This window comes from Vipera berus (genome assembly GCF_964194415.1).
Source record: "Vipera berus genome assembly, chromosome: 5".
NCBI classification, from domain to species: domain Eukaryota; kingdom Metazoa; phylum Chordata; class Lepidosauria; order Squamata; family Viperidae; genus Vipera; species Vipera berus.
The window spans coordinates 52,529,211-52,552,086 of NC_138207.1; the positions used below are offsets into that span (position 1 = coordinate 52,529,211).

The following is a 22,876-nucleotide window of genomic DNA, read 5'->3' on the forward strand; positions in this document are numbered from 1 at the left end:
CAATATAGTGAAATAGCTATGAGTATATTAATACATTTAGTAGGACTAATAACTTTGTAATGAAAGCTTAAACATGGCTATAGTACTGCAAGTAAGACAGGATCTCTAATCTAGAGACCAACTGGAAAGTAGTACATGGTGTTCATTCCTACATGCAAAATACCAGAATCACACTGGTTTACAGGGAGTGCAGAATTATTAGGCAAGTTGTATTTGTGAGGATTAATTTTATTATTGAACAACAACCATGTTCTCAATGAACCCAAAAAACTCATTAATATCAAAGCTGAATATTTTTGGAAGTAGTTTTTAGTTTGTTTTTAGTTATAGCTATTTTAGGGGGATATCTGTGTGTGCAGGTGACTATTACTGTGCATAATTATTAGGCAACGTAACAAAAAACAAATATATACCCATTTCAATTATTTATTTTTACCAGTGAAACCAATATAACATCTCAACATTCACAAATATACATTTCTGACATTCAAAAACATAACAAAAACAAATCAGTGACCAATATAGCCACCTTTCTTTGCAAGGACACTCAAAAGCCTGCCATCCATGGATTCTGTCAGTGTTATGATCTGTTCACCATCAACATTGTGTGCAGCAGCAACCACAGCCTCCCAGACACTGTTCAGAGAGGTGTACTGTTTTCCCTCCTTGTAAATCTCACATTTGATGATGGACCACAGGTTCTCAATGGGGTTCAGATCAGGTGAACAAGGAGGCCATGTCATTAGATTTCCTTCTTTTATACCCTTTCTTGCCAGCCACGCTGTGGAGTACTTGGACGCGTGTGATGGAGCATTGTCCTGCATGAAAATCATGTTTTTCTTGAAGGATGCAGACTTCTTCCTGTACCACTGCTTGAAGAAGGTGTCTTCCAGAAACTGGCAGTAGGACTGGGAGTTGAGCTTGACTCCATCCTCAACCCGAAAAGGCCCCACAAGCTCATCTTTGATGATACCAGCCCAAACCAGTACTCCACCTCCACCTTGCTGGCGTCTGAGTCAGACTGGAGCTCTCTGCCCTTTACCAATCCAGCCACGGGCCCATCCATCTGGCCCATCAAGACTCACTCTCATTTCATCAGTCCATAAAACCTTAGAAAAATCAGTCTTGAGATATTTCTTGGCCCAGTCTTGACGTTTCAGCTTGTGTGTCTTGTTCAGTGGTGGTCGTCTTTCAGCCTTTCTTACCTTGGCCATGTCTCTGAGTATTGCACACCTTGTGCTTTTGGGCACTCCAGTGATGTTGCAGCTCTGAAATATGGCCAAACTGGTGGCAAGTGGCATCTTGGCAGCTGCACGCTTGACTTTTCTCAGTTCATGGGCAGTTATTTTGCGCCTTGGTTTCTCCACACGCTTCTTGCGACCCTGTTGACTATTTTGAATGAAACGCTTGATTGTTCGATGATCACGCTTCAGAAGCTTTGCAATTTTAAGAGTGCTGCATCCCTCTGCAAGATATCTCACTATTTTTGACTTTTCTGAGCCTGTCAAGTCCTTCTTTTGACCCATTTTGCCAAAGGAAAGGAAGTTGCCTAATAATTATGCACACCTGATACAGGGTGTTGATGTCATTAGACCACACCCCTTCTCATTACAGAGATGCACATCACCTAATATGCTTAATTGGTAGTAGGCTTTCGAGCCTATACAGCTTGGAGTAAGACAACATGCATAAAGAGGATGATGTGGTCAAAATACTCATTTGCCTAATAATTCTGCACTCCCTGTATTTCTAGGGATCTTTAGAACAGTAATGGAAGCTTCATTATATCTATATAAATTTTAGGCTGTGCAAAGAATATGAAATAGGTGCTTGTCATACACGTGGCCTTGTATAAAGTATCTCTTCGTAATGTTAAAGAAACTGCATTCTTTACAAGGCTCTGAGTTGTTCAAAACCTTTCTCCAGTTTGCAATTGTACTTTGGTTCAGTTGTGGCTGATTTCAAACTGATATTCCCACAGATATAGCAAGCTAAAAACATTTCAGCATTAAAACTGGCACATTTTGATTTTTTTTTTCTCTTTGTGTTGGATATAAAATTTTATCCTGAGTTTCCATAAAATAATGGTGAACTGAAACCTTTATCTGAATTCTAGTGCAGGGTGTAAGACAGATTGACCTGAAATGAGAGATCTTTATTTCCCTTGAGCTGGAAACAGATTTATTGTATTCTGTGGCTTCTCCTGTTTTGTTTGCTTAGCAACAAGCGAAAGTAACTATACAATAGGTATTTATAATGTGAATGATTTCACTTATTCAGATAATAAAGAATTCTTCTCAGCAATTATTTGTAATTTACTATTTTTTATTTTTCTTAGAGTTTTAACAGTTTTTTTATGAATATATGATTGTTTAAGCAATCCTTCAACTACAGTATATTGTTTATGTTTAGAATGGTTTATTAGTTCTAGAATAAAAAACAATAGCAATCATTTTATTCAAGAGCTAAGCATTTTTTAGTTCTGATATTTGACAGAAAGGGAGGGGGAGTTTGTCATGTTATAAAGTTTATTTCAAAAATCAAAGGCTAAAACTATCTCATGCTATTTCAATCTTTACTCGCATAAATCTTAACATATAAATAAAAGAAAAATTGAAATGATGCTTTGTATGTTTCATAATCATGCAGTGTCAAATTGCTTTCTTATACCTTATCTTAATGCATCCAAAGTTTTAATTGTGTTTTAAAAACCCATATGGAAAGGTTGGGAGATTTGGGACCATCAAAGGTTCCCCCCCTTCCCAAAACCCCTGTATTGACTATTTTGTTGTGGAAGTTTTACGTTGATACAGTTTTCAGTTTTAAACTAGCAATTTTTGTAATCAGTACATATCAAGGCATGTTATCTTCTGCTGATGGCTTCTACTTTGGGAAAAGTCGAAGATTCACTCTGTGGCATTTGATTTGATAATTTTAGGGGTCAGCTAGAGGCAACAGTAATATTCTCTTCCTTTGAAGACTAAGCCAGATTTTTATAGTTAAGGATGGATAAAGCTATCTTTATTTGGTCTTCAGTCCAGAAACTCACCCAATTTCAGTTCTTATTTCAGAAATCCTTTTCAAGAGAGTATAATTCAATAATAAGTTAGCCAGAAACCAAATTCTTTCCCATTTGTTGTTTTCTCCAATTATTTTCTTCATGGTATTTTTCTTAAAATATTAAAATGTTCATTTAAATGTATTTAGGAATATATCCTTGAAATTTAAAAAGCATAAATGACCTCTTGTGTCATTTTCAATTTTCAATTACATTTCCCCTAATGTCCCTTTGGTAAAAATGAAGAGAGAGCAACCAAGTACTGATATGTATTTGCATCAATTTGTACTTGTCTTTTCAGTATTAGAATTCTAGATCAGCAACAATTGGGGTACTCTTCATCCAGGTACAATTTGATTCTGCTCACTTAGAATGTAGTTTTTGAAGAAAAAACTTTGAAAAATAAAGTGATCGAAATAGAAACAAATAATTGCAGATATCCAAAACATAATATAAAACTATTTTATAGCAGCAATTAAGATTGGGATTGAGGATTGGGAAAAAGAAAAAAGGAGGAGAATATTTTTTCATATTTTTCAGTAAATTATTGAGCCAATAATTTGTACTTTTCCATCTGATCTATGAAGTAGACATAATTCATCATAAGCTATTTGGCCAATTAAGTGCTTTTGTGTGGGAGTCATAACTCTTTTAAAGATATTTGCAACATGATCCAGCTGGAAAATCTGTACTAAGAACAGGTATGGCTAGCCCTGGGAGAAGATTTATTTTTATAATTAGTATTACTAATTATTGAATGCATAACATATGAGCTTATAGTTGAAAAATTAATTTAAATATTTGCTGCAGGCTGAGACTTTTTGCAATACACAGAGATGTTTTAATTGTTACTACTACCTTTGACTGCTTTTGGAATATCTCTTAGCATTGTGTTTGGTTTTTGAACTTGTGCAAGGACATGAAAGTTTCCGATATCAAGGAAAAATTCTTAAATTGGTGTATATACAAATGGTGAGCAACATTTTTTCATCCTTTGGGTTAAAAGTCCAGTTTATGTAGGTCAAGCCTTGCATTATGCAAGAACTGTCTATATTGACATTTCAGCAAATAGGAAAAAAAAGTACTTTGGATCAGTCTGTGCAAGCCAAAATAGTATTAGCATATTGCATAATTTTGTACAAATATAAATATGAAATATTGTCATTTTGATATTTATTATCACCACTGAGTAATTTAATTTGTTATGCCACGTGTCATACAACTATACTGAGAATCACCTTCTAATATTATGAAAGCATAACTTGATTCTCAATTGGTTCCTTTGGTGAATCAGGGCACATTGAAAATATGATTAAAATATTTGTCATTGTATATTCTGTTCAACACAAGGCCCCAAATTCAATTTATTGTTGTAATTTGGCAAATTATTATTAAGAAATATAGCTGTAGATTTTCTGGAAAATGTATCACTGTCCTGTCTTTAGCTGCACAGTTTGTATAAAATATATTATTGTCTCTTCTAGACATGTATAAGCAGTTTTTTGTTAATGTTGCCAAATATAAGAAGTGTTTTCTTAGAATGATATATGCAGCATCTCTGACTTATATTGATCCTGCTCTTCTGGGGGATTTGTGAAGCAGAGTTCACAACTGTGATGCAGCATTGTGAATTGTGGGGTCCCTGGTGCTCTCTGAGCTTGGTGGTTTTCTTACAGACATTGTATTACCAAAATAGGTAACATCACTTGCAGTGTGGATTCTAATGCAAAACTTTTGCACCTCTGACATTTTTGCCATTGGATCAGATGTGATATTAATGTTGATTTTGTAAATATAGAGGCACAAAAGAAATAGTTCACCCGGGTATGGATGTTACTGTATAGGGAATGCCTTATATAGCTGATCTAAAAATTATGTCAAATAGCATAGCCTGTTTAGAACATTAGGAAGTGCCATGTTTGAGATAACACTACTGAAAACATTTTTGACTTTTTGGTCAAAATCTTCAGGGTGATTTTGAGAAACAAAATGAAATAAAACTAAGGTATTAGTTGGAGAATTAGCAAACAATATCAAGGAAACTTGTCAGAGCTATGTGGAAGGAAAGTGTCCAGATAATACAAGTTTCCACAAATTTTTGTAAGTTATTATAACTGAATGTACTAAAACAATAGAAACCAATGTACATAGGCGGTATTGCTGTGACTAGGTATGAGCATTTGGATATTCTTTTTTAAGCAGTCTAAAACTGGATTAGAGACTCTTTGCCTTGCCTTGAATTGAGGAAGAGGTGTCATCTCTATCCTGACCATTATCAGTTGAGCCTTCTTATCCTGTAACAAACACTCCTACTTATCAGAGAAAGCAGATGAAACATAGCATAGCATAGCAACACTGAAAGCAACAGTTACTGCTCTGCTGTTTAGCAGAATATTTTATGTGGTGGGTGCTTTTCTCTTCCATTGGGAAGGGGATGAAGTCCCTTTCACTCTTTTGGAAAATAAATGTAAATGACTTAAGCTGTCATAGCTGAGAGGAAATAAGTATACCTTTTCATTGATTAGAATACTGTTATAGTGATATATGTAATAGTTATACACTTATAAGGTTCTTAAACTTTGAGGTTGCTCAAAACTATTGCCTCTATGCACTAAGTTGTTCCTTTAAAAAAAATCTAAATGTGCATAGTGCTTACATGAGTTAATCCAAGCTAGATAGACCAGATTCAAGTTCATCCTCAGTACGCAAGCTCATACAGTGACTGTAGGATAATCATTTTTAGTTCAACTGATTTCAGAATTCTGTATTTCAAAATTGTTTGGGCATGCTGGGGTTTGGTGCATGTTTGGTGTTACTGTATGCTGGGGTTTGGGCTTAGTTTTGCTCGGCACCCATCCCAGTTCAGAAAAGGCAGCACAGTAAAGTCTTGATAATAAAAGGAATTAAAATTACACAGAAATAATATTGCAGAGCAGTATGAACCTAGTTTATTAGAACCATTTATTAGAAAGTTACATAGTGTTTTCATTTGTTAGGTTAAAGGGAGCTGTTATTTCTATGCAACAATTAATAACGTGTAAAATCTAGTAACTATTTGAACAGCAAATTTAAGAGGATAAGGTTAAAAAACAGTTGTACACTAAAATTTCCTGTCTCCAGGATGGATTAAATGGGTAGTACATTATCAGTTGTTAGTTTTATCTCAATCAAGAATGTGGAAACTAGCTTTCATGTTAATTTTTTGTGATACTATATTCTGAGCACTACTTAGTAAAAAAAAGTAATCCTGAATTCTGAAGGTACTGTCCTTGAACTTGTTTTTTTTATCTCTTGGAGCCTAGTAAGGTCATATTCTATTTCTCAGCTCTAAAACTGGTACATTTTTTTAGCTTTTAAGATGTTCTTTCTTGGCATTTTTTTCTTGCTATCTAGATCACATTTCTAAGGCTAGGGTATCCTGGTTTTATTTTACATCACCTTGTTGCTTTATTTACACAAAGTGACACATTTTCCTTAGAACACTGGAAGGGTAATCTTTTCTTAGCAAAATGTACCTATCATGTCTAAAACCTGATTCAAAATTCAAAATGATTCTGTAGCCCCTACTTTCATTGTTGGTGTTTTGCAAGATAATGTACTCTACACATTAATCATGTTTAGGCTTACTGTAATTTTTCTAAATACTTACGAAAATTGCTTCAAATTTATCAAATTGAAAACAATCACTAAAACTTTTTTTCGTATCACTTTTTGAGTCATTAGTTTATAAAGTTTCATTCAGCTCCTCCATTATTATCAAAAGTTACTATTGTATTAAAACTGCCTTTTCCTTTGTTCCCAAAAGGCATAATACTCAAAATTGCATAAATAAATTCTGCTCCCTTTTTTTGAATTGATAAGAACAAGTGACTAGTCTAGCCTTTCCAAACCTCATACCATTAATTAGACGGCTATTCTCATTATTCTCAACCAATAACCATTGTATTTAAATAAGATACTATTTATAGTCTAACATATCTGGAAAGCACTGACTTAAGGAAGGCTAAAGGGTAGTTTGTGCCTATAATTACTTTTAACATTGTGTGACAAAGTTGAAAATGAGGATGCTTAATATTTTATCCCTCTGGTGACTCACAGTCCTTCAGTTTTTCTGATGCACAATACCCATTGCTTTATTTCTATACAGTTGTGTTCTAGTTCTTTTTTTAATCTGTAATCACCGTAGTTCTGAGTCTAATACCAAAACAAAGACATTGACTCAAACCCTGAGAAGCAGATGCATCATCCAAGCTGCATTTGTATTTTGTAGCCTTTATCACAGAATAATAGAATCATAGTGTTGGAAGGGATCACAAGGATCTTCTAATCCAACCCCCTGCAGGATGTAGGAAGCCATATAATCATCTATGAGAGTTGTTTATCCAGCTTCTTAGAAACTTCCAGAGATGAAGAACCCACAAGTTTCATAGGTAGACAGTTGTAGTGCTGTACAGCTTATAACTTTTCTATCTGATGCTAATTTCTGGAGCCACAAAAAATAGTTCATGATCATCTTCCTGTAGCTTCTCTTATGTATTTGAACATGGCTATAAAGTCTCCCATAAGTTTCTTCAGAGGGAACATACTAAGGTCCATCAGGCTGTCCTCAAATTCCTGTATTACCTCATTTTCTCTTCTGAACTTACTCCATCCACTCAATAATCTTCTAGAAATGGCATCCCAAAATTGTACACAATTTTAACTCAACTGTGCTAAGTAGAGAAGAAGAATAACTTCCTACATCTTTGATAGTCTGTCTTCTGATGCACTCCTCAACTGCATTTACTATTCTAATAATTGCCTAACACTGCTGATGCATGTTTTGGTTACATATGCAAATTTTCTTCAATGCTTCAAAGGAATGATTTCCGTATTTTGTATGTGTACCCTGTGTTATTTATCTCTAAATGTAATATCTTTGGAACAGCTCCCACCTCAAATACAAGGGATTCCATATCCCTTTGGTCTTCTGGAGGGCTATCTCCCCCCCCACCCCAGCACTGGGCTAGAATGGGGAATGAGCTACAAGGATAATTGATCAATAACTACTCTTATTTTTGAGGGGCTTTCTAATGGTTGTTGTGAGCTGTCTCATATGAGATAGGCAGTGGTAGAGATCCTATAAATAAATAAATACATTTTTACTTTTTGTGTCACCTGAGGTTTTGAAAATCAGATCATCAATTCATCAGCCAGCTCATTATTAAAACAGTTTAAAATAGTGAGCTCAAAACTGATCCATGCATATCACCACTAATTATTCTCTAACTTCATTACTCCTGATCCCCAAGTATGGTTGGCCAGCCAATTGTAACCCACCTTACCATAGTGCTAGCCAAACTAAACTTTAATAGCTTGTTAATGAGAATGTCATGTGAAACCTTATCAAAAGTTTTGCTGAAATCAAATTATTTGTATAGAATCCACTTGGATTAAAAATAAAATATAGATTCAGGCAGATGTATTATTTTGTGAGTAGAATGTTTCCAGAGAAATATTGTTTTCCTATGCTTTGAGTTGTGGGAGGGGGACTTTTATTGATTTTTGTACTCTGGGCTATCAAAAATACTCAGAGAGTTGAAGATGAAGTATCCTAATTCTGAGTGTAATTCTTTTGGTGATGTTACTGGATTCAGTCCACAGCCTAAATATGTGCCTTTGGTAATTATTTTCTATTTTCTCACTTTATACAGATAGCCCTCGACTTATGATCACAACTGAGCCCAAAATTTCTGTTTCTAAGTGAGACAGTTGTTAAGTGAATTTTGCCCCATTTCACTACCTTTCTTGCCACATTTGTTAAGAGAATCATTGCAGTTGTTAAGTTAGTAACATGATTGTTAAGTGAATCAGGCTTCCCTATTGACTTTGCTTGTCAAAAGGTGCAAAAGATGATCACGTGACCCCAGGACATTGCAACTGTCATAAATATGAATCAGTTGCCAAGCATCTGAATTTTAATCATGTGACCATGGAGATCCTGTAACAGTTGTAAATGTGAAAAATGTTCATAAATCATTTTTTTAAAGTGCCATTCTAACTTCAAACTGTCATTAAATGAACTGTTTAAGTATTGTGCTTTGACTCACATCTTTTTAGTCCTTTTGATCCTACATGTGCTTGTAAATCTGTATACATTCAAGTTTATAAATACATATATCAAGAAGGACACAGTAACAATGGAATTCTTAATGAATCTAAAGAGACTGTGTACTTTATTTAACCTGTAAATATATATTCTCTTTTTCATAAGACTACAAAAACTTTGTCCATCAACCCTTCAGCTTAAGAGTAATCGTGACTAAGATGCTCTTACCTTACTGTTTACTTGCTTACTTTAATGTTCTTGCTCTCTATCCCTATAGAGACTAATCTATAAAATAAAGATTTTTTTATGTTTTAAGAGGGTGTTGGTCTCCCTCTTAACATCAAAGGGTCTACTTTGTAAGAGGTTGTCTATTATTAGCAATAACATATGAAAGAGAAGGTGTAATCCAGACAGTAAGATGTGAGTGCTAATGAATCAATCATGACTTTTACTAGAGGTTTGATCTGGTTTGATCTGTCCTTAGATAGTTAATGGATACATTCAATTTCTCTTTCTGTGCATTCCTAAAGAATGCTTTTAAAGTTTTTAAGAGTTTTAATTCTGTCAAAATGCTATATAGATCCTATTGAGGCATCTTATAACAGTAATGCATAGACACACTAGGGAAGTTGGAACTCCATATTGTCCCACTGAAGTGTAACATAGATAACAAGATCTTCCTTTTTCTATTTTCTATCTTATTAAGCTTCCAAAATACAAGATGGTATGAAAGAAATAGGGTATAGACCTGCATATATTGATAGTATCTTGAATATTATTTCAAACTCACCATTTATGAATTGTGCCAAGCTCTGCCAGTCTGGAATGATACAGGGGCATTGAAAGCATATTTTCAATTTTCTTTCAGATATTTTAAAGAGAGTGGAAGGATTACTGTATGTTCATATTCACAATGCCAAAAGCCCATACACCTGGATCATAATCAGATCTGGATAGCTGTTTTATTGTCTTAGCTGTTCCTGCTTCACTCTAAAATTATGCAGTGGACACAGAATTCAACAAAATGGGTATATGAGAAAGAAATTAAAATAAGATTGAACTGTGAATTGAGAACATCCCAGTTTAAAAGCTTTATGATAAATCCACTCAGTGATCTTCAACAAGGCATTTTCTCAGCTCCAATTCTTCTTTAGTTTTATTATTGTATTGTAGAATTGTTATGCTTACTAGTCTTGCTAGTATTTATAATAATAAATATCAATGAAGCTACTTCCAAAGTAAAGCAGTACTAGTTTGTAGACATTAAAAGCTATGAAGCCAAACTGTTAGTCTTGAATGTGACATAAGAGCTTTTGCTATTTATTAAACATTATGAATGTCTGAAAACATTAATAATGAAAGCTTGGATAGGACAAATTTTACAGTATGTAACCATTAATAATAATTTATCGAACTGTTCTGGGGCCAGTGCTCTTCAACATCTTCATTAACGATTTGGATGAGGGGATAGATGGGGAACTCATCAAATTTGCAGACAACACCAAGCTGGCAGGAATAGCCAATACTCCAGAAGATAGGCTTAAAATACAGGAGGATCTGGACAGACTCGAACACTGGGCACTATCTAAAAAAATGAAATTCAATGGTGAAAAAAGTAAGATTCTACATTTAGGCAGGAAAAATCAAATGCACAGGTATAGCATAGGTGGTACCTTGCTCAATAGTAGTAACTGTGAGAAGGATCTCAGAGTCCTAGTAGACAATCACTTCAATATGAGCCAGCAGTGTGCTGCAGCTGCCAAAAAAGCCAACACAGGGCTAGGCTGCATTAACAGAGGGATAGAATCGAGATCAAGTGAAGTACTAATACCACTTTACAATGCTTTGGTAAGGCCACACCTGGAATACTGCATCCAGTTTTGGTCACCACAATGTAAAAAAGATGTCGAGACTCTAGAAAGGGTACAGAGAAGAGCAACAAAGATGATTAGGGGACTGGAGGCTAAAACATAGGGAACAATTGCTGGAATTGGGTATGTGTAGTTTAACGAAGAGAAGGGTGAGGGGTGACATGATAGCAGTGTTCCAATATCTCAGGGGCTACCACAAAGAAGAGGGAGACAAGCTATTCTCCAAAGCACCTGAAAGCAGGACAAGAAGCAATGGATGGAAACTAGTCAAGGAGAGAAGCAACCTAGAACTAAGGAGAAACTTCCTAACAGTTAGAACAATTAACCAGTGGAACAACCTGCCTCCAGAAGTGGTGAATGCTCCAACACTGGAAGTTTTTAAGAAGAGACTGGACAGCCATTTGCCTGAAATGGTATTGGGTTTCCTGCCTGAGCAGGGGATTGGACTAGATGACCTCCAAGGTCCCTTCCAACTTCTTCTTCTTATTGTTGTTGTTGTTGTTGTTGTTTGCTGTCAAACTCTCAGCAACTCTGGGCCAAGCAAATAGCATTGAGACCACTATTGATATAGATCTATGCAAATTTAAAATTGGGTTTAAAATTTAAGTAATATGAAGAAGAAATAATTATGTACATTATTTTCTTTAAAAATCCTCTCCTATTTATTTACCTTAATGTTTTTTTTCAAGTATTCACAGATAATGTAATTTTTTTAATGTACAAAATGGTATATTACAAAAATAGTTATTGGACAGCACATAAACCTTTATGTTGATGGGGAAATTATTACAATTATTACAAATAAAATTATTACAGAGAAATATAGGCTAGAGTTCAGATCTGATTTTATTAAAGAAGCATATTTTAATGTGATATTAAGGGCATTGTTTTTCTTTTTTTGTATAATGTTTTATATGTATAATTTTTATTAAAATTGTAAACTAAAAACTTAACAAATTAAGAAAAATAAGAATGAAAAAAGAAATCAAGACAGTAACAACAAAACATGTAAGCAAAGAAAAAAGTTGAAGAAAAACAGAAAAGAAAGAAAAAAATAGCAGTGTTGTCCTATAACTTGGGAAGCTTGTTGATTAGCTAATTTCATGGTAGGGTGTTTTCAAATTAACCTTTGATCAATGCATTATGCAGAAAAGTGTTCTAATCGACTACATGGAACTACTTACGTTACCTACATTGATTTAAAAATGGCCAACTCAATATCTACAGAGAGGTTATGGGCAGGGACTTTCAGAAGTAAATATAATGTCCTGGACAAATTATGATGCTTCATGAAATCATCTGTATGCATGTAAGATACACCATGTTTGGAGGTCTTTCTGGTTCTTTAAAAACAGTTTTTAAAAAGTGTCCATATCTTCTTAACATCTTAATTCTATGTTCTGGGGATTTATGAAATTTATGTTCCAACAAATGAATTCATATCCATCCTCTTTGTTGAATCACTTTACTTGGACAGATAAAGTAAAAACAAACCTTACTATTATTATTACAAACCTTACTATTATTATGTACTGAAGGAAAATGAATCGATGGTTATTCCAAAGCTAAAGTTATTCAGTAAATATGAACTGCTTATTAAAAAAATAAACAGAATCTACACTGAACATTGGTATTCTTTTAATAGCCATAATGCAGTTTTGTAGCTGTTCTGTGCCTGCTGAAATAAAATTATTCAGGGCTAAAGGTCTAAGCCTTGTGTTCTTTGGAGCATAGTGTTGTATTTATAGCAATATAAGAGTCTTAAACATGACACAGTCCAAATTCTTAAGAGCAACGTAAGACATCCTTCAATATGTGTCAGATGCTCATTTCTGTTTGGAATATGATCTTGCTTCGCTAAAGGTTGAAATGAAATTCTGCAGATTAAAGTATTAACTGAAATTAAGCATTATGGAAGGTTTCTCCATACAGTTAGTCCTTGTTGAAGTGGATGTTTTTCTTGGGGAAAAATGCCTAGGTTCAATTTAAGTTACTGCAGCTTTTTTATTCCAATTCTTAATGGTGCTGGGCTTTGTTGAGAAGCACTTCAAAAAATAAAGCATCAATAGGAATAAAATAATTCTTTATAGTAAAAGTAAGACATTTCACTGTATCCAATTGTTCACCAACATTGTTTCTATCTCACATTGGACAATGTTCTCTTTGATCATTTTGAATACTTTGCCATCCATGATTCTCTTGGGAAGTTTAATAATATTCCATACCAAAATCACTTGTATTCTTCTTTGAATGGGACAGTCAAGAAAACTTGCATGTTTTGCTGCACGGACCCCAAGTATAATGTTTCTAGGCTTATGGTTATTCTAGTTTTGGTTTGCACTGCTTATTCATGTGGATTTTACAACTTAGTACCACAATTGAAACTTTATATTGCATTTCCATTACTTCTTCCATTGAAACAAACTTTCAATGTAGCTAAATCCTGTAAAGCTCCAGTGTTCAGACAATGTACCCTGGAATCCCATTTTTCCAGGAAAGTCATTCAGTGGGTCAACATGGCCCTTTCTATTTGCATTGTATGAAATGTATTATTGCAACATTAATTGTAACCTTTTGAAAACTCCTTTTCTAAAGCTTAAATCTTAAATAGGACCATTAGTCTTTTGTTTGCATGAAAATGTAGTGGTACCAATAGCAATAAAGTGCGTAATTGGAAAATAGTATGAATTATTAAAAAAATAATTTGGGGATGGGAAATTTTTAAAAATGATTTTTAATTGCTGTATTATTTACAAAGATATTAGTATTGCAGTTTTTTTTACTATGCTATTCTTTCTGCTTACTTAATGTTTCATTTTAAGCCTTGGATATAAAACATGGAACACTTGTTTAAAGGAAAGGTTTGGTGAACTGAATATCAACTGATAAATAGTTTTGGTCTCTAACCTAAAGGCATTTGTGTTATCCATCAGAATTGCATAATACCTTTTGAGGCCAAGACGGTAGCTGGTTCTTAAAACACAAATACTTACTATCATGAGAATTTTTTTTCCTGAAGAATCTTTGAGACACACATATTCAGCCCTGAACTTTATCCAGTCTTAGCTGTAGCTAAGCTGTGAATTGGGCCTTTTGTTCAGCTACACTTATTTTGCTATAGCATATACTGAATTATTGTGTGTGGTCTTCAGTGCCACAAGATTTCCTTGTTTGGTTGCAGATGCCATCTTAAGAGGTTTTGTCTTCTCATTCACATGTATTTTGAAAATAATCTCCTCAAGAAGAACATTAGAATAATAAAAATATTTTAATCAAATGTTCATTGTGGGGGGACACCTGTTAAATAAGTTTTCTTTATTTCTGATCTTAATGCTATTATATGCCTTGATGTTTATTATATCTAAATAGAGAGGATTTCCTATATGTGTTTTATAAGATAATCTTTTGAAGATAAATCTTAGACATTTAAAACCTGTCAAAATAGCTGTTATTTTTACAATTATTTGTTTGTATAGTATAATAATACATAAGTGCATTATGATAATGTACTTATCTTACAAACTGCCTTCTTCCTCATATACAGGCAATTTTCTGACAGTAGATAAATTTTTATATCACTTTTTGTCAGATTCCTGGGCCATGAGCTAAAGCAATTTAATACAGTACACAAAGGAGATGGATAAGGTTAATGTAAACTTTTAGATTATACTCTTGGGTAAAAAAACCATAGTTTTACCTAAAAACTATGTAGAAGTGAGTACTAGTGTAATTTAAATGTGGAAGGGTGAAACGTTTTTGAAACGTGTTTTCAATTGAATTCTTTCTCATTTTTCTTCAAAATAAGAAACTCAGATTGTGTTTTCTTTGCTTGTTTATTTTCAGAAATGCTGTGTTTTAAAGAAATATTACAAGTAATTTATTTATTTATTTATTTATTTATTAGTTTTTATAAACCGCCCTTCTCCCGAGGGACTCGGGGCGGTGTACAGAGGAAGGAAGGTATACAGACCGAACAATAAAATAATAAGAAACACTAATGAACACAAACTGGGACCCCAATTAACGTTATCATGCCAGGCCAGCCTGCTGGAATAGGAAAGTTTTTAAGTCGCGACGGAAGGTACGGAGGTCAGGGGCCATCCGGATTTCGGTTGGTAAGGTGTTCCAGAGGGCTGGCGCACCCACTGAGAATGCTCTCCCCCTGGGGGCCATCAGCCGACATTCCTTGAGCGGTGGCACCCTGAGGAGGCCCTCTCTGTGGGAGCGCACAGGACGGTGGGGTGCTGACATCGGCAGAAGGTGCTCCCGTAGGTAGTCCGGACCCATGCCATGTAGGGCTTTGAATGTCATTGTTAGCACCTTGAACTTCACACGGAAGGCAACCGGAAGCCAGTGCAGCGCACGGAGGAGAGGTGTGATATGGGAGTATCGGGAGGCTCCCAAGAGTGTCCGTGCCGCCGCACTTTGCACCAGTTGAAGCTTCCGAGTGGATCTCAAGGGCAGCCCCATGTAGAGAGCGTTACAATAGTCTAGGCGAGATGTCACAAGGGCATGGGTGACTGTACGTAAGGAATCCAGGTCCAGATAAGGCCGTAGTTGGCGAACTAGCCGAACCCGGGAGAAGGCCCCCTTGGTCACAGCTCCAATGTGGTCTTCCAGGGAGAGCTGCGAGTCTAGGAGGACACCCAGGTTGCGGGCCCTATCAACAGGGGGAAGTAACTTGTCCCCAATGTTAAGCAGTGGGACGTTCTGAATCTCCTGGCTTGCCGGTACGTACAGCCATTCAGTCTTGTCCGGGTTCAGTTGAAGCCTGTTTCTCCCCATCCATTCCCGGACCGCTTTCAGGCAGCGGGACATCACGTCTAGGGCATCACTGATATTGTTAGGAGTTGAGATAAAAAGCTGGGTGTCATCAGCATACTGATGGTACCCTACTCCAAAACTGCGAATGATCTCACCCAGCGGTTTCATGTAGATGTTGAACAGGAGAGGCGAGAGGACCGACCCCTGAGGGACTCCGCAAGCGAGAGGCCTCGGGGTCGACCTCTGTCCCCCTGTCAGCACCGACTGCGAGCGACCCTGGAGAAAGGAGGAGAACCAACGCAGAACCGTGCCTCCCACTCCCAGTCCCCTGAGGCGTCGCAGCAAGATACCATGGTCGATGGTATCGAAAGCCGCCGAGAGGTCTAATAAGACTAGGACAGAGGAATGGCCCCTGTCCCAGGCTCTCCAGAGATCATTCATCAGAGCGACCAATGCCGTCTCCGTGCTGTAGCCCGGCCTGAAACCCGATTGGTACGGGTCTAGATAAACCGCTTCATCCAGGATCTGAGGCAGTTGGTGCGCCACCACGCTCTCAACAACCTTCGCAAGGAAGCGAAGATTGGAGACTGGACGAAAGTTATTCAAAGAGGATGGGTCCAAGGTGGGCTTCTTGAGGAGAGGTCTCACCACCGCCTCCTTCAAGGCGGTGGGGAAGTGACCCTCACTCAGAGAAGCAGAGATGACCGCTAGGAACCAGCCTCGTGTCGCCTCTCGAGCTGCATAGCCAGCCAGGAAGGGCACGGGTCCAGTAAGCATGTGGAGGAGCTCAACCTTCTCATAATCCTGTCCACTTCCTTAGGAGTTACAGGATCAAATTCTTCCCAGATGACGTCGACAAGACTGTCCATGTCTTGTTCTTCCATCTCAGCCCAGTTGGAGTCCAGACCAGTTCGGATCCGAGCGATTTTATCCAGCAGATATTGACCAAATTCCTCGGCTCGACCCTGCAAGGGTTCCTCCCTCACCTCTTGGTTTAATAGGGAGCGAGTCACCCTGAACAAGGCAGCCGGGCGATTATCTGCGGACGCGATGAGGGTGGAAAAGTAGTTGGATTTTGCCACCCTTATCGCAGCGAGATAAGACCTGGTGAGGGTTCTTAGTCGCAATCGGTCGGATTCGGATCGACTGGACCTCCAACGGCTCTCTAGGCCCCGTCTCCGACGCTTCATCTCCCGGAGCTCCTCGGTGAACCATGGGGCTCGCTGGGATCTGCGCCGGGTCAGAGGCCGCAAGGGTACAACTCGGTCCAGAGCCTCCGTGGCTGCCTTTTCCCAGGCTTCCACTAAGGCTTCCGCCGAGTTGTGAGCAGGGGGTGCATGCGAGTCCCTAAGCGCTGCCTGGAACTTATCAGGGTCCATTAGGCGCCTAGGGCGGTACCATCTGACTGGCACCGTGCACCCACGGTGGGGGGTGGCAAGGGGGAAGTCTAGCCGCAGGAGGTGGTGATCGGTCCATGACAGGGGCGTAATAGTTGTGGCACCCCCACCGACATCATCACGCCACCGTCCAGACAAGAACACCAAGTCTGGGTTGTGGCCTCTCTCATGAGTCGGCCCAGAAATTATTTGCAACAGGTCCATGGCCGTCATGGAAGCCATGAACTCCCGAGCCAGTTCGGACGATCCTCCCAGGGACGGTAGATTAAAGTCGCCCAAGACCATGAGTCTTGGGAATTCAACCACCAACCCTGAGAGGACATCGAGTAGCTCGGGTAGGGCCGCCGCTGCACGATTAGGTGGTAGGTACGCCAGCAGCAGACCCAACTGCGCCCCTGGGCCGAATCTCAGTAGGAGAGACTCACACCCGACCATCTGAGGGACGGTGGTCTCTCGCGGGCTAAGGGATTCCCTGATGATAACTGCCACTCCCCCGCCCCTCCCATGAGCCCGGGGCTGGTGCAGTACCTGGAAACCTGGTGGGCAGAGGTCAACCAGAGGAACACCCCCCTCTGGGCCCAGCCAGGTTTCCGTGATGCAGGCCAGGTCCGCATGCTCACTCTCCACTAGGTCACGAATGAGGTGAGCTTTGTTAGCTGCGGACCTTGCATTCAGGTAGACCAGCCTTAGCATGGGAGGGTGCGCACCTTTGCTCCCGGGTCCTCCGGGGGAGAACAGAGGGTCGGAGCGTCTCACCGCCTGTACAGAGCGGAGATGACACTCCCGGTGACGATACGGCCCTCTGTCTGTGCACCTTCTGCCATTCCCCACCATCCTAGGGATGGGACGTTTGTCAGTACGCCACTGGGTGTTATCGGCGACTGGTCCTCGTTGTACGCCGTCGCGGACGGCCGTGGGCCTGGCATGCGTTATGGTGGCTGGAAGGCGTGCCTTTCCCGCGCAACCATAGTCTCCTCCCTCCCCCCTCCCTAACCCCACAAAAAACTTAACTAAAAACTTAATCAGGGGCTTCTTGTTGGGCTTATGCTGGAGGCCCCTGACCCTGCCCGGCCATCTCTCAGAGGCCCAGTGGTTGAGCCCGTCATCAAGATTGGATGTGATGCAGGCGGGTCGCACCCAGGAGAGTGGGGAACCCCTGAGGGCGTGCAGTGCTATGCTAGAGTATTGAACAAGCATAGTCACAGGTGGTTCCGGGAAGGCTGTCCCCTGGATGGTGAATTGCAGGAGGGTCGAGTCGGGTAGGTGCGTATCTGGATCGTCGCCCTGCCACTGCCACTTGGCCGGGCGAACCCCCAGAAGCAGGCCACTCCTCATCCTCTCACGATGGGTTGTGTCTCTGCTTCCGGAGGTGGTCCAGAACGTACTCTGGGTGAGGCATACCCCATAGAGCTCTCACCTCTATGGGGTAGCAGGTGTAAGGCCCAGCCACTCTGCCACTGTGGCTAGCACCCAGGCCCGTTATTCCTGATAACAACTACATTTCAGGTTTTGAGATGTAGGTTTTCTGAGCCTCTTCAAAGGACAATCATATTTGCAATGCAAAAGCTGGCTTGGGGAAAATAAATTATTTGTTCTCTGCTAATATTCATAGCTGTTCAAAATAAGGAAACTTAATTTTGTGTAATTTAAGGGGGAGAAACTTGAGACATACGTTTTGTTTGTTCACAGTATTTCTTTTGACTTTAAAATAGTCAACAGAATCTTAAAATTTGTTACAGCTTATACTCAGTGAATATGCAGTTACATATTATAAATGTCTTATAACAGTTCATTTAGTGACTGAAGTTACAACAGCACTGAATAAAGTGACTTAAGACCATTTTTCACTCTTAATGACAATTGCAGCATCCCCATGGTCAAGTGATTTACATTCGCATGCTTGACAACTGGTTCATATTTATGATGGTTGCAATGTCTCAGGGTAATGTGATCCACTTTTGCAACCTTTCGACCAGCAAAGTCAGTAAGTGAAGCCAGATTCACTTAACAACCATGTTGCTAATTTTCGAACTGCAGTGATTCACTTAACAAATGTGGTAAGAAAAGTCATAAAATGGAGCAAAACTCACTTAACAAATGTCTCATTTAGCAACATAAATTTTGGGCTCTGTTGTGGTCATAAGTTGAGAACTACCTGTACACAGTATGCCTGTAAAGAGAACATAGTGTTTATTAAATCTAGCATCATTAGGGAAGAGTTTCATAAAAACGTGATGAATTATTATAGAAATAGGTGACTGTTGCAAACAAGTAGTAAACAGATAAAGTCTTATTCTTTACCCCATTAAACTGTGTAAGCTGTTGTCAACATGTGTTATCAATTTAGCAATCTCATTACACCTTTTTGATAACATTAAGATGTTTTAGGTTAGCGCAAAAGCATTTTAAAAAGAATAAAATAAAATAAATTATTAACACATTTCTTAGCATTAGTTTGTTTTACTCAGAATATCATGTCAATAGAAATTGTTGTCGTTTTTGTAGCTATAGTTCAATAGATTAATTTACTTCTGGCTGTTTCTCACAGTTCCTAAGTTTCCTCCCAGCCAGAAATTATCATTTCTGGTACCTTTTAGCTTTTTATTATAATATACTTTCTACATTGTTTATTTTATTTGCGAAAATTTATAGCTTATTTCATTGTCAAAAGTCTGGGTGGCTTACATAAAGAAAAAGTCAGAAAACAACTTAAATCCTATAAACAACATGAAAAACAGATACAGAACACTATTAAACATTAAATCATTAAGGAAAAACATGTTGAAATGATAAGAAAGGTATGTCATCAATTTAACTTAAAAATAAAATTTATGGAAATCAGATCACTCACACATGGGAAAAATCATTTAATTTGCCTCACTGTTACAGATAAGTATGATTCACTGAGCAGAAACTTTGCTGATTAGTATTTTAGGATTTATTTGTACTAAGAGTTCTCTAATGTTAATGGCAACCTGATATTTTCACTGGTTGAATAAAGGGTAGTCTTTAGTAATTGCAGCCTACCTTTTAATTTTTTTAAATACTTATTTTAATTTGGCTACTAGGGGCTGCAGCAAATTTATTTAAATGTTTATTATTTTTAAATTACCCATTAAAAAGACAGAACTAGAAATGTCTTGAGTTTGTAACAAAATCAAGCATCCTGAAGGCAATAAATCTATTAATAAAAGTAAAAATACTTCTCTAGATATAGATTACTTGAAAATGTGTTTTTAAGCCTTTCTAGAGGCCAGTGTAAATGGCAGTATTCTTCTGGGAAATGAGTTTCACATTTGTGGCATTATAACTGAAAAAGCCCTATCCCAAGCTGTAGATGGGTATATATAGACTTCCACTAAGAATGGATGGATGTTTGCAGTAACGATATTATATGAGATGGTAGACTGGAAAGTTTGGCATTCTTTTTATGGATTTTTAGATGGTGGGGATTAGTAAAAGAGGCTGTTAAACTTACCAAAGCCTAAGACTCCTATTTTACTACCATGTTGAGACACACAAAAAACATTCTTGTGATTCAGTGGTATGATGTTGGCAGATGGATGAAAGGTTCAAGAAGTTAAAAAAAAACTGCATGTAGCTTATGAATTACAAGTGTATGAGCCACAGGTTGCTTATTCTCCATATATAAATATAATATTTGAGTGTTGTGTTTTGGTTTTCATGATGTTGCAGTATTAAGCTAAGATTGGGCTTTAGTCATATTTTAAAAATTCCAAATTATCACAATTGATTCTATATGATATAGCTGCTCATATCAACCTATCCATAATAAATCCCTACAGAACTATCTTTCACTTTTAAGATCTCCATTGTGTAACCCCCCCACTTTGTGAAACTTTCATTCATAACTTGCATGTATTTTGAAAGCAGGTTAAACTAGTCCTGTTTCACCATGCCTTTGGGTTGAACTGATTTGGGGGTGTCATTATTAGAAATTAAGGGAAATGAGTTGCAATTATTACTGTTGCTTATGGTTCATGTGAGAATTTTTTAGGTTTTCCCCCACCCAGATCTGTTAAGATTGGGTTGGGATTGAAATGTTGTTAAATAAAGGAATAAAATAAGTTTAATACTTTCACCATGTTGTTGTGTTTCCTAACTGAAGCTAGACCAAATATTTGGATGGAAATTATTTTATGTTCATACTGGTTTACCATTTTATTAAGCAATCTGCTATGAGTCCAAGTTCTCTTTAGTCCACTCCTGGTTCATTAAGTTAGTTTGTATGGGATTATTGAATCAACAGAATGTCTTGAGGAATGCAGTTTGTCTCACATGAATAGAATTTTTATTTTTTAAAAACCTTTTTACATATTTAAGTCATAGTTTTCACATTAAAATTAACCTCAAAATTTGAATATTTATTTCAGTTAGCATTCCATAGGAAATGCTTATCAAAAAGTGTACTCATCTGTTCATTTTTTGTTTAATTCAGAATCATATTAGTGCAGCAGAGCATGTTTGTTCATTTATCTGTCCCATTTATATATAAAACGAGGTTGGGCTTGAATATGATTTTTATAGCACAATTATGTTTATTTGGTATGTTTATACAGTGCCAAATCTAAATGACTCACAGCAGTTTGCAATGTAATACTCATAAAATACAAAATCACAAGTAAAAACAATCCCAATTAAAAACCCTAAATCAAAATCAGTAAGACATTATTGGTGCCAACCCCATCTAACCCAGCAACAATAACAGCCAGAGGCACCATGAAAACACTCTGTCTTGGCAGCCTTGCAGAAGAAACTTGCAATGGCTATTATGGGGGGGGGGAAAAACATAGACCTTCTTCCCCATTCACACGCTGTATATGGAATCCAGAAAACATCCTTATCCAGGGCAACAAAAGTCAGGACAGTTCTACCATGAAGAGACACTTCTTAAGATACCAAAGTGTTTAAATAAGTACTTTGAATTATCTAAGGAAATTTATTGGCAACCAATGCAGGACACAAAATATAGGTGTTCCATAGGTAAAACAAATCTCAAAATCTGAAGTACTGCATTTTGTGCCAACTGCAATTTCTGAGTAGCCTTTAAAGACAGTCTCATAATAAGATGAGATGGGCAACACACCCACCTAATAAATAAATAAATAATAAAGTGAATTGAAGTTTAATCAAGTAGTATTGGGAGAGCCAGTGTTTTCTTTTACTTAGCTGTAGGGTCCCAAAGGTACTTTTTTCAAAGAGCAACTGGACTTCCTTTGTTTTTGCTTGAATACATTTTGTTTCTCATCCAAAAGATTTCTTCACTTCTTCAGAACCTAAGAAGCTTCTTGGATGAGAACCAAAATGTCTTCAAGCAAATACGAAGTCCAACCATGACTTGGATGACTGAAAATCTCCATAGACATTCAGCTATAGGGGTTTTTTGTTTTGTTTTTGTTTTCACTCAGTTCAGTTATGTTATCAGAATCAAGATTTAAAAAAAGAAAAACAGACCATTGCAAGAGGTCATGGACACAGCTCCCCAACTTTGGGGAATACATGTCAGTGCAGTAGATCCACAGATGATAGAAGTGAACAATATTATTATATTCTGTTGCTTTATAAGTCCATACTTTTAGAAGCAGCTAATATATACAAGCAATGGTTGAAAGAAAATTCTAGCAAATGTTCAGTAATTGTAATTTAAATATATCAAATTGGGAATTATATGGTGTCC

At 37.5% G+C, this 22,876-nt stretch overlaps 1 protein-coding gene across 6 annotated transcripts in view; it reads left to right on the forward strand.

The window, feature by feature from the left end:
• The window catches only part of ADD3 (adducin 3), a 90,697-nt gene that overhangs the window by 24,698 nt on the left and 43,123 nt on the right, over nt 1–22,876 (forward strand). The window lies entirely within an intron of this gene.